The sequence below is a fragment of the Salvelinus sp. IW2-2015 genome, linkage group LG4q.2 (assembly GCF_002910315.2).
Source record: "Salvelinus sp. IW2-2015 linkage group LG4q.2, ASM291031v2, whole genome shotgun sequence".
Taxonomy (NCBI): domain Eukaryota; kingdom Metazoa; phylum Chordata; class Actinopteri; order Salmoniformes; family Salmonidae; genus Salvelinus; species Salvelinus sp. IW2-2015.
This window is the reverse complement of record NC_036843.1, coordinates 21,909,474-21,923,135: the sequence shown is the minus strand read 5'-3', so window position 1 is coordinate 21,923,135 and position 13,662 is coordinate 21,909,474. Positions and strand designations below refer to the sequence as shown.

General features: G+C 40.7%; 1 protein-coding gene across 3 annotated transcripts in view; it reads right to left on the bottom strand.

Moving 5' to 3' along the window:
• Positions 1-11,690, bottom strand: part of LOC111963471 (F-box only protein 34) — a 30,807-nt gene extending 19,117 nt beyond the window's left edge. The window contains exon 1 of one of the 3 annotated variants that reach the window (XM_023986932.2): positions 11,394-11,690. The gene's annotated coding sequence lies outside the window, so the exon portion shown is untranslated. Of the gene's footprint in view, positions 1-648; positions 860-5,234; positions 5,398-11,393 lie in introns of those variants that run through there. The other 2 variants (XM_023986934.2, XM_023986933.2) reach the window with 2 other exon arrangements.
• Between the last annotated feature and the right edge of the window lie 1,972 nt (positions 11,691-13,662).

Sequence of the window (13,662 nt, the reverse complement as noted above, 5' to 3'; positions counted from 1 at the left end):
GTTTTGCTAATTTGTAGTTACAAACTTTTCATACGGTGCAGTCCCCACAATGTGTTGGATGATGAAGACCAATGAGCTAATTGACAAAAAGCTTCTTCTCGAACAACATTCTGAATTGTGATTGTTGTATAATAAATGATTCTGTTGAGCTGCATATTCATATGATTGTACTCTAACTAGTTCTCCAAAGTGCTTCTACTCAACGTTAGGTTTTTCCTAATTTTGTCGGTTGTGGTTTGTGACCAAGCTACCAGGCTAAGTAAATCAAATTACATTTGTTTTATTGGTCACATACACATATTTAGCAGATGTTATTGCAGGTGTAGCGATATGCTTGTAAATCAGGTTTCTCAGAGTAGGAGTGAAAATCTAAGCTCAGTTTTGCCTTTTAAAATCATAATGAATAAAAGTAATGAATTAGACATGAATAAGACATGATCCTTAAATTAGCACTTCTACTCTGAGCCACTTTCTGGGTGCGGGCCAATAACAGAACTTGATAACACCACACTATGCTTAAAATGCTCGATCAAAATATCATTGCATTGATAAAGAATTTACAACCCAGAATAAATTAAACTGGAACTAGGCCTATTGTCATTTCACTGAGCAAGAGAGCCTTTCTATTTGAGAGAGAGACTAACTTACATGGTTCCTGAAGAGGCGTTTTCTCTTTAGCTAGAATCCTTGCAACTCAACGATTCTCTATTGCCCATTGCCCTGTGGCCTGCCTGCCTGGGGCACAGCACCAGTGTAGACTAGAGTATGTGGGTGTATGTATGCACGGGAGTTAACCTAAAGCTAGTAAAGCACTAACTGGAATTCTTCCCAACCTTCCCCATTGCAGCACGCGGTTAAAGAGAAAGCGTCACCTAAGCAGCTGTCATTGGCCACCACAGAGCCGGGCCCCAGCTTCTCCACTTACAGACACGTGTGGCTGTCAAGGAGGAAATAAAGCATTGCAGCCAATTGGCTTCCAGGACTCTCTTATGTCTATATGCGGCAGCTAGATAATCAATAGTTTTGTAGAGATAGAGGGACTCCTCTCCACTGACTCCTGATTATGTTGGGTAGGTGTCAGATTCTCTCCTGCTACTCCACTCAACATATGCAACATGTGCCCCCGCATAGACAAGTAGGCCTACACACTCTACAAATACACACAAACACCCTACTGAGCCAAGCCAACGCGCCAGTCCCATGACTGGGACAAGACCAAAGGGGGAAAAGGACACCCTGAATGACACTGAAGCCCACAGAGAAGAGCAGAATCTTTAATATCAGCAGCAGGAGCTCAGACTGGCCACATTCTGATCCTGCTGCAGCAGCATGTCCCTATGGACACAGGAAGACACTAAACATTTACTACAAGCTCCACTCCATTGACCTACGTGAATGCGTGTAGGCTTGAGCGGTATACCGGGGCATTTGGAAAAAGCCACAAGATTGTTTTTCAATACAGTCCAAAGTATTTATTTCAAGTTTTTCCCCAATACATATATTTGTAGCTACTTTAAATACTATGTGGCTACTTTAAATACCAGCAGTCAACTTATGCAATACGTTAGGAGATAAAGCAGATTGTGTTCATTTCACCAGTCACATTATGAAGCTTACCTTAGTACCCCAGAACAGTTGAGCCAGTCACGTGTTTGTTTGTAAATATCACAACAGGAGAAAGCAGGAACTGATAAATCCATAGCGTTCTATATGTATCAGCAGTCTGTTTTGCTGCACACATGAGGTGATGAAGTTGCACTTGTATGCAATTCGCTACTAAATGTTTTCCATTAGATACACTATATGACCAAAAGTATGGACACCTGCTCATCAAACATCACATTCCTAAATCATGGGCATTAATATGGAGTTGGCCCCCCTTAGCTGCTATAACAGCCTCCACTCCTCTGGGAAGGCTTTCTACTAGATGTTGGAACATTGCTGCGGGGACTTGCTTCTACTCAGACCTCACTTTGTGCACAGCGGCATTGTCATGCTGAAACAGGAAAGGGCCTTCCTCAAACTCGTCATAAAGTTGGAAGCACAGACTCGTCTAGAATGCCATTGTATGCTGTAGCGTAAAGATTTCCCTTCACTGGAACTAAGGGGCCTAGCCCGAACCATGAAAAACAGCCCCAAAAAATTATTCCTCCTCCACCCAACTTTACAGTTCGCACTATGCATTGGGGCAGGTAGYGTTCCTGGCATCCGCCATACCCAGATTTGTCTGTCGTACAGCCAGATGGTGAAATGTGATTCATCACTCCAGAGAACTGCTAGAGAGTCCAATGGCAGCGAGCCGACGCTTGGCATTGTGCATGGTGATCTTAGGCTTGTGTGCGTCTGCTCAGCTATGGAAACCCATTTCATGAAGCTCCTGATGAACAGTTATTGTGCTGACGTTGCTTCCAGAGGCAGTTTGGAACTTGGTCGTCAGTGTTGCAACCAACTACAGAATTTTTACACACTACACGCTTCAGCACTCTGTGGTCCCATTCTGTGAGCTTGTGTGACCTACCACGTCGCAGATGAGATGTTGTTGCTCCTAGACATTGCCACTTCACAGTTGACTTGGGCAGCTCTAGCCTGGCTGAATTTTGACAAACTGACTTGTTGGAAAGGTGGCATTCTATGACAGTGCCACATTGAAAGTCACAGAGCTCTTCAGTAAGGCCATTCTACTGCCAATGTTTGTCTATGGAGATTGCATGTCAGTGTGCTCTATTTTATACACCGGTCTGCAACGAGTGTGGCTGAAATAGCCAAATCCACTCATTTGAATGGGTGTTCACATACACTATGTAATAGAAAAGTATCTTATAATGAGGTTTCTGTTAGAGCTCTTGAGTTCTGTACAGTTGCCATTTTTCCCCTCCATTCTTCTCCCCCCTGCTCAAGGTACACATACTACTCCTCCTTCAAAAAGCATGTGACACAACTTTGTTAATTTGCACAATTTCTCTCGTTCACTTTAGCTTGTAAATGTTCACTCACCGAAAATTAGATTTGGTAACTAATAGCTATACTTAGTTTGTTTTGCTTGTTAGCATTTAGCTAATAGCGTCCGATTTCACTATTAGTTTGTGCTAATTTTGTTAGCATTTGGTATTTTCTTGTATGCTATGCCGGTAAGTAATACCGTAAATCCTGAGGTGAGAGAAGGACGGTATCTGGATACCACCCAAGCCTATGTGGGAGGAGTTGGATTTTTGGAGTAGCGGACATCTTTTGGTAACATGATATCCTCGCCGGTCCCTTTACAAGGGGGCGGGGGGAATAGCTTATTGGCAGCCTGGCTAAAAACATTGCAATCTAGCTAGCCTTTTCAGCTTGCCACATCTCCATGTGAAATAAATCTGATTTATAAACATGTAAAAAAGATATGCCCTGTCAAATCTACTTATTTTCCCAGTTTGATATGCTGCTTGTGTGTTCATTCCCATAGCAGCTAAAAATAGAACATGTTTGGTCAGAGAAAAAAATCACATGACTAGCTAGTTGGCTACAGCAGGTTCAAACATTTCACAATAGCCTGTAATCACTAGTTATTACTTCTAAACAAAATATATTTTGGGGTTCTCTTGTCTTATTTGTGGCGAAAGCAAAAGAAAAGTCTCAGTCTTCCCTTGCTAGCAAGTTGACTAAACACTGCAAGCTAGCTAGCCCTTTAGCTTCTTACATCGCCATGTGAAATAATCAGATTTATAATTAAATATGCCCTAGCAAATATTCTTATACTTGCCAGTGTAAAGTACAACAGTATCCTAATTTGATATGCTGCATCAATGTATTCACTCCCATATCAGCTAAAAACAGAATGTCATCCTTTTTAGTCACAGAGAAAAAAAAAGCACATGGCTATCTGTTTTAGCCTAAAGTAACATTATCACCTCAAAACAAAATATTTGGGGGGATTCTATAAGGTTGAAATGTTGTTTGGTTTATTATCTGAACAGTCGCTGAGACTCAAGGGTAGAAGAATACGGCGTCAAATGCCGGAGTGTATTTTTTGTGTGACAAAAACAACATTGCACTGTCTGTCCAGTCTACGTATTCTCTGTAGATGCTTTAAGGAGACTTTTCTGACCAGGATCCAATTGAGAGCCCAACTAGCCAAATCTAAAACTGACCCTTACATTAGGCTAACCCTAACATTAACCAAACCTAACCCAATTTTAACCAATTTGGAAATTAAATATAGGTTTGCACGTCAGCCACGTAGCCTTTCCCATAAATGCATGGCTGCCCTCTCCTTTCATAAGGCACTTCCTTCACCTGAACCTACTGGGGTTTTCCATACAAATACAATAGCACTTTAAAACACACCCGGGAAGAGGGGTGCGGCTGCCTGACTGCCTGTAATTCGTATACAAAGCTATTTCCATACCCAAGCACTTGTGGACGAGCGCTGTTGAAATACCTTTTGAGGCGATTTTCTAATCTAGTGGTGTACAGGACAGTACATCCAAAACACTAAAACATCTAGCCCCAACTATAAATCAGAAAGCAACCAGAGAGAAAGCAGCTTTAGTTTAATATATTTGGACCACTAACAAATCAGTGCTTTCCTGCTCTTAGTATCAATCTATCGTAACCAAAACACCTCGCAAAGAAATAAGTTTAAACAACATTTCACTGCTCGTGACTCCATTGAATARAGCATCCTGATCACTGACTGACCAGTAACAGTTGTGCAATGATCTGTTATGTGTTCCATCCAGGCTAAGTACAGAGACATCCATCCATGATACTCTCAACATTCCACATACAAATGCTGTGCAGCACACTAACTCAGTAACACAAGTGCTGTCCTGTCAGAAGAGTAACATGGCACACAAGACCTTTGATTTGGGGGTTCTCTCTCATAGCAGCATGAGTATGTCATAGCATACAGACTCAGAAATAATCTCAAGACTTCAGCTGGCAACAACCCATTAACTTAACCTATTGTTGATCAGTTGCTACATGTTAGCTGGGGCATGGGCCAATAAAGCTATTAGCTCAGTAAGGTCAGTCTAAAAATAGGGAAATATTAGGTAAGCCAACACAAGTTGACTACTATAAATCAGATCTCTCCTTTAAAGCTCAAACAAAAGTATCCATATTTTTTATGATACGGCGTTTCAACATACAGTAGATTTCTATTTCAATGTCAATGCTCTAGTTACACATGCAGCCTATCAATAACACCATTACAGGCATACAAATGCCCACACAAACAGAGGACCTCTTACCTAACAGGTCTTGAATTCCACACCTCTACTGAGAAGTTCACAGCGATTCAGTAATTACTTCAGGAGGGCCTGTGAAGGGCCTATGAGTAGCTAGCTTTCCACAGCCTAGTGTCTGTGTATTCCCTCCATTGCCAAGCACAAGGCTTCAGCTCTGACACCTTACCACCAGACCAGGAATGGCAACAGCCTCGTCTATCTCACCCTGCCCATTGGATAGAAACTCATCAGGGGAATGGGAAACACATGCTGCCGAGGTACAGGCAGAGGATACAGACATGACCTACGCTACAAGACAGAGCAAACCAGTTGCGTTACGTCAAGACTGGGCAACTTAATTTTTTTTCCACTGAGAAATTGGATATATAGGCTATCAACACACCTTGTACAAACAACGACCATCCCAGTTTCTTTTGGTTTAGTGAATTCCTTCCTATCTGGCCCTTTGAGACAGTCGCACACCATTTAATCATTCACAGTTCTATGCTCTAGCCTTTCTTGTACTGCAGTAATCTGGAAGCCCACCATACAGTTGGTCTGTCTGTATGTCTTTGTGGCAATTGTTTAGCCTAATGTCAAAGCATTTTTCAAACTTTTCAGTCACACACCATTCAGTTCTACTTACACTGAGCTTTTCTTTGTTACAGTAGCATACAGACAGCCATACAGTGTTGCTATATGTCCCTAAACACAGGCATTCTCTGACATGTCTTTGTGGCAATTGTGTAGCCTAACATCAAAGCAGCATGCCTACAACTTTAGCATTGACCCAAATGAATCAGTGTGAAAAAGACCAATGCTGGAATGCACTGAGGGACAATGAGCATGTAGGAAACGTGCTTCACAGCACAAGGCAAACACACTGGATGCTGTAAGAGCATTCAACAGGCCAGGCTGAATATAACATGTAAAAAAGACAAGCAAGATGAAAATTCAAACAGCCAAAGACAACCTATCTTTTGTACTACAAAATGTGGCTTTCAATTGTTGTTTACAAGTAGTATGGCCAAGAAGTAGAAAACAAACACCTCAGCTTTTCTCAAGTTCTCAAGGGTGAATTATTGGGGCTCAGGCAGGTGGAAGGCTGAGAGCGAAGACAAGCCAACGCAGAGCGAGAGAGAAAGCAGTGGGAACAGAACAGGACAGGATTAAAAGCCACGTATCTAAAAAACACAAAGGCTTGTCACAACCTGTTACACTCGCAGGTCTGGCCCTCCTCACCCACTCCAATCAACAGCTTGTTTTGTCAGGTAGGAAAAACTGTGTTGAACACAGGGCTCTAAATAAAATTAAATAGTAGCACTGGTGCTCCCAACTTAAAAGATCACATTTAACAGCACCAGAAAATATTGATACAGCCTTTATTTGGCCTATGCATTCTATCTACTGTTGAAGCACATGTTGTGCCCTAGAAACTATGTAACACTGTTCATTATACAAGCTAAAATGCCAATACAAATACCAGTCATTGAAATTACAAAGTAATTTGTGGAATATTACAGCATTACATTACACAGCATTAAAAGCACAGTTTCCTGTTGAGATGCATTACATTAAATTGTACACTGTCTCTTTATGAACATCAGGTTTGTGTGTGAAGACATGCAAATCTGCCATTCATTCACTGCTATGATCATTGAGCTCATGAAGTTATCCCTTTACCATTCTTTCAGTGCTCCCAAATGTTTAGACTGGTAAAGTTACCAGGTTGTTAGCAAGCTAGCTAATGAGGTAACACGAGGTGTCAGCGGGCCACGACATGGTTTATGAATGTAAAACGCGGCATGCCAATGGAGATGCATCCAGCTGCAGCGCCAATGTGCAATAGAAGGAGGGAAAAAAACGTAGTGCTGGTAGCGGCTGAATGGTTTGGGTTAGAGACAAGCCGTTTTCTCTGTAGCAATGGTGCAACCACCACAGTCACGAATCTGCGTCTTAGAGACTATTTGCACTGAATCGCCACACATTCAACCCTCACACACTACCACCCAGCACAGCTGGTGTTCTACTATATATTCAAGTGACCAAGACAATACCCACTTTATATTTTGTAAATACAGTCATACTTATAGCACATTAATTATCCATATGTATATCCTATTGTTAATTAACTATACTGTATATGCTATTGTTTACATACCAGGCTATTACTAGGCATAGTAACTCTTCCTTTAATCATTTTTTTTATTTGACTTTACTATTGTTATATTGATTATTGTACTGGAATGTTGAGGTAGCTAGCGCACAAGCATATAGCTGCAGCTTTTATACCTGCTGTAATCTGGACGTGACAAATAAAATGTTTGATTACAACAATTAAATGGCTGATTTTCTCTTCTAGGTGCACTGGTGCTCCTAAAGCAAAATATTTAGGAGCATATGCGACCAAAATGCCCGCACTTTAGAGACCTGATTGAACACGTCTTTCTCCTGCTACGCGAGTCTTAATAGAGTGGACAAAGATTTTTTTGACACTGAGCTGTCCAGTTGTCAGGGTGCCTTGGTGGGACGGATAGGCGAATTCACCGCAACAGGTGGTAAAGGAAATTTCAAACTACACTACAAGGGGTTCTCATCATTTGTTAAAAAAAGAAGGGGGAAAAATAAGGTAGGTTCCAAGGCCTGGGCTTGATGAAAAGAGATTCACCAAATGTGCACACAAATGTCTAAGCTACATGGCAACTGTTGCTCAATGCCCCCAAAAAGTATATGGATACAAGCCATGAACATTTCTGTCGATCTTTATTGACAACGCTGAAGCTGAGTGCTTGTTTTCATGATGTATTGTAGAGTCCAGGGTTCAACGTAAACTTTTCTCACTGTCCCGAACGGAATCCCTACTGGCCCAGATATTGGGGGTCAATAGAGCCTATTGACATGCTTTCTCTCTATATTCAGCTGGTAACAGGTTACATTTGGTTATTATGGTAAGTATTAAAAAGCTGTTTATCAATTAACAATGTGAGACATCAGTCTACTCTTTAGAACTGCTTTGTATTAATTACATACATTTGTTTGTATAATAGCCAGTCATTTTAAGATTACAATTTTTTAAATCTTAAAATAGGACGTTGCCCCAAGACAGCTGCTTCTCAAAAAAAGATATCGATCTGGGTACAGTAGGCTATCCAAGACAAATGCTAGGCAACTTGTAGATTTCTTTTTACATACTATCAACAGTAGCCAGCATGTTCACTATTGAAAATGTCCTTTTAGAAATCACTTTCCCTAAAATAAATAAGCTCAACGAGTGGGTTGATGAGCTCTTTTTGCTCTGGACAGCTGGCATGTGAACACATCAACTTGTTATGTACAGTTCAAGAATGAGAAACTCTGACTCCCGGGGAGCATGATGGTGCTTTAACCACCAAACATATTGATCAAATACAAAACGCATTACTTTTCCACGTGTTGTCTTGTCTTCAATGGTTTTCAATGGCAGACTGCAACAGAGCAGKTAAATGTTGAACTGGAATGCAAATTTTACAGGAAAGTTAGTGGCCCTGTTGGATCCACTGGCCCAACACGTTTTTACTGACCCCAGACCAGCGGGCCATTGTTAATGTCAGATCCTGGAGTCAAACTATTTCTCCCAGTTAAGTAAGATTGTAAAAGCATCATTGCACAATTTGGGCCTAGGCCTACACGTGAGATGATTGTTAGACAGTTAAGGGGTTCTGATGGATTAATTGGCTAAGAGCAAAAAAACACCAGACTGACAAATTATTAAATGCAGAGGGTGACCATCCTATCCCCTCTGACCACAGAACATTGGCCATCATTTCCCAACAATTCTACATGTTGAATCTGTACCTTTTGTTGACACCCAGCAGGTGACCTACTTTGCACAGCTGACAATCATCATGGTGGCATGTACTGTCCATAAGGTCTTACAGTAGTTGGGAGGTGTTCAATATTAAAATCAATGGAGACAACATCCACCCATAAACATCTGATTCAGTTCCATGGGAGTGCCAAAACCTTCTCTGACTGTACAATTAAATCAACCACTCAATACCATAAGTGGATCAGGCACTTAGCCTAGTGTATCAGCACAAACCACTACCAACAAAATGAGGAACAGCCTAACATTGATTAGAAACACTTTGGAGAACTAGTAAGTTGAATAGAGTGCCACTATATGAATACGTAGCAAGAAAAAGACTAAACAGAAGCGCAACTCAGGCATTTTATTATACATCAAGCACAACTTACGATATTGTTAAAGAAAAATCCCATGGCAAAAACAGACCCATGGAATCCATCAGCGCCTCTCACGGACAATTGACTTGTTAATCACAGGCCAGGTCTAAGTACAAAGTGTGAGCTAAACGTATATTTGCAAGACAAACAAGAGTATGTGCATGCTGTGTGCAATAACTTTCAGTACCTCACAACATGCAGCGGTTTACTTCCTCAAAAAAAATGTTATTTTAAGCCAATCACTGTTTAATGGGAAGTGATTAACTTAATGTTGCACTCCAGTCTCCTCACTTCATTTAACACCTGATTAACCTAACAAAAGACATGTCTCAATAGGTGGTCCAGACATGTCAACATAGCACAAGTGGAACTTTTACTGCTCTTCAACAGTAAAAGTTTTTTTTCGTTGTTTTTATTTTTATCACTGGATGAGGTCTTTAAGCACAACCAAAATCAAGGTTCTTCACTCCTATTAAGATGGGACATTAAAGGTAGAGACAGTGATCTGACATTGATGCACAAAGTAAACAGCACGGCGGGCCCATTTCAGCAAACACTAGCAAGGCTAAACGTCTGCCGTTTTAGTACCGTGGCTATCACATTGTAAGAGCATGATGTGAATCCATGCACAGATACCATGTGTGACTGAACGAAGTCTTGCTCATTGCAATATCTGCAGTGCTGCTCGTGCTACGTCATTTAGCTGACCTTTAAAGATGCTCATCATTTAAGCTAACACACTCAGGGAGGTTCTAAGGCTAGGCCATCTACAATCAAGATGGAAGTAATCCAAAACAAAAGTAAGGAGGTTGTTTTACACTTTGGACAAAGCTGAGAGTTCTCGTCAATCAGTAAAGACAAGGACCACTTTAAATGAACAATTATGTTTTGTAAATGCACAGCTAAGTGTTGATGAATGCAAGTATTTTGTTTCAGGGCTAAGGGATGTGCAAGGAGGTTTCTGGGACTGTGTGTCTGGTCAAGGAAAGGGTCTGCTCCAAGTCCCATCCATCTCTGATTTTCTCAGTGTATGCGCCTAGTTTATAGTTCATCCAAAGGGTGAAAATAATTTACCCTTATACATAGAGCACCTAACGTTAATAATTGGATTATCCATGTTAATAAATTCATAATTAGGAAAGTAGCTGTCAGCGAAACAGTCAACACCGCTACACAAAACTATTCATACACAACGTAGCCACTTGGTAAGATTGCTAGCTTTTAGATAAGTGACAATGTATTCACACATTGCACTATTTAGATTTAGTAACGAACATGCGTGTTGTTATCGTGTCAATAGGATAACAAAAGTGTGAGCTTGTTGTGTTAGTTTGCTAAACTACTGTGGCGTAAAAAGTTGCCAGTGACAACGACATTGTTACCTACATAGTTAATTTAGAGTTTTAAATTAGCTCGTTACATTTCAGCAAAACGAGATTGTAACGTTGATAAACGTTTGTTCGATTTGAAAAGGCCTTATCCACCCATGCAGCTAAGGTTTGAGGAAAGCAACATCATAGTCAAGGTACTAACCATTAGTTATGTGGCGTAGCGTTAATGCTAGGTGCACGCTAACACATTCCGTACAAAATAAGTCCATAACGTTATGTTAGCTAGCTAACGCTGATTAACTTTGTGTGGCCAATTACCTTATCAGATTCAAATGAATTGCAGTGCAATCTAAGCGAGTGTTTAAACGGACCCATCAGAGTCCATCTCCACTCCACCCACCTCGACTTTCCAGGCACGTTAACATTATTAGCTAGCTAACGTTAGCATTGCTAATGGCTAGTTAGTTACACAACTTTTTTTTTTTTTTTACTTGTGTGCTGGGTTGGCAGAATGTCAACTCAGTTTAACAATATTAGCTAGAATGTGTTAATTTAATTAATGTAGCTAGCTATTTAACTGTACACACATAGAGGAATACCAAAGCAAAGGCAAAACGTTCAAACTGACCTGTGCCGCTGCGAAAACTCGGAAATGATGTCTCCAATCCCCTGCCTTACTAKGAGCACTTGCTGGGCAAGGCAGCGCCGTGTTCGGTGTTCAGCAGTGACCTTACAATAAATTAGAACCGTATCTCTAATTATACGGTCTTCATAACTATCATATAAGGAGTAAAATCGTTATCATTTTCGTCCGTATTTGATGCTACGCTCTTGCTAACAATCCCATACTAGCTAGTCGTTTTGCAAAAGATATTCGCGAGCGAGCGACGTCCCCTGCTTGATATTATAGCGCTCAGCGTTCTGACGTGCTTGCATCTTCAACAATGATGAACGTGTCCGCAAAACTATCATGCACGCGCAAAATAATTGCGTCAAAGACAATACTGTACTCCGTGAATTGAACTGAGATTGATCATTTATATAGGTAATTTACATTTTCGGAATAGGCCTACTTGAGGAAACAAATAAAAAAGGGACAATATGAAATGTTTAAAATAGATTAAAGCCTTATTAGGTGAACCAGTCCCCATGGTTTACGGGTGACCCAAATTATATTATATTACTATAAGAGTTCTGAAATCCCTATTACAAGCCATACCATAAACCAGGTGCAAAAGCGATTTGAGAACAATTCAAAGTTCCAACCTTTATGAAGTTCACAGCAGTTTATATGTAGGCATAGAAGAGTCATTGAATAATGAATCTCTTTGGTCTTCAGTTTCCATCGAGATTCAGTCCGTAGTCGGTTTCCATCATTAAAAATGAATCACTGACCTGACGTCAGGATACTAAGAGATCTTTTGTTTATCCCAAATTACACCCTATTACACTTTGGTGCACTACTTTTGACCAGGACCTTAATCAGGAGTCTGATTAAAATAAGTGCTATATAGGGAATAGGGTGTTATTTGGGATGTAACCCTTGTTTCCCGCCATAGGTCACAACAGCCTCAAAACACAGAATAGTGTCAGTCAAGTAAGCATGTGCCAGCCTCTTTTAGTAGCCTACTGTAGARAGGAATGTGATCTCTGTCAGTGTCCCCCCCCCAATAGCTTTAAACCATCTTCATAGTTTATCATTGAATCATATACCAGAGGTAGGGTAGCTGACTGTTATCTTAAAGACATAGAAGCTTTGAACTCTTTTAAGAGACAGGTTTCCTGTGTTGGTGACCCATATTCATGGTTCTGTGTTTTTGCTAGTGCCAACATCAAGGAAGACTTTTTTTTTTTTAAGTGTGTGTTGTATCTCAACCAAGTACCACAAAATAATAGGTACCATGGAGCTCCATGTATTATCGTACACTACAGTATTGTAAACATGTGCACCACATCTGGCTGGCCACACCTGACCTTTTCCCCATGGCCMCTCTGTCTGTTCTTGTCTACCTGACACACAAACTTACACACTCTCTTAGAAAAAAGGTTCCAAAAGGCTTCTTCGGCTGTCCCCATAGATGAACCCTTTTTGGTTCCAGGTAAAACCAGTTTTGGTTCCAGGGTTCTACATGGAACCCAAAAGAGCGCTCCCTGGAACCAAAAAGGGTTCTGAAAAGGGTTCTCCTATGGGCACATCCAAAGAACCCTTTTAGGTTCTAGATAGCACCTTTTTTTCTAAGAGTGTGTACAGACGTACACACACCTATCTGCCCTGTCTACCTGACACACTGTTATCAGTTATTGCTGGGGAAGTAATTATCAGGAGGAGACATGGTCTGGCTGGTAGATTATAGACAACAGCCAGAGGCATGCCGGGCTGGGGGAAAAGTTTATCATGTGTCTACATGCATCTTGTCAGTCTCATCTTGTGAGCTTAATAGTGCGATGGGCTCATTGCTGTGGGTTGGTGGAGGGCAGTGAGGGCTGTAAATGTAATAACAAGTTTGTGAACATGGATTGAGAGAGGGCTGTTATGTGAGAGTAACTGTAACAAGAGTTTGTTTTACGTGTTCTTTCACATTGTGATATAACTTATTGTTTAAGAAGAACATAATGGAGAAAAACACATTTGATGTTAGACAGCAGCAGTTCTAAAATAGCAGTTCACTTCTTTTAAATGGACTTCAAACAATTTAATCAGGAGAGTAATCGAATATAAATATAAACCAAATTATAGTATTTAGAGGTATCTCTGTGGTGTAAGTCTCCTCATATTTTGTTTAGTGGTTACCAGTGAAAATATTCCGTGTTGATTCAGTCAATGTGGTCTTTGTGTAAATAAAGTCACATTTGCTTAATTTGAGATATGATTGTCAACTGTAATATCACTCACAGAT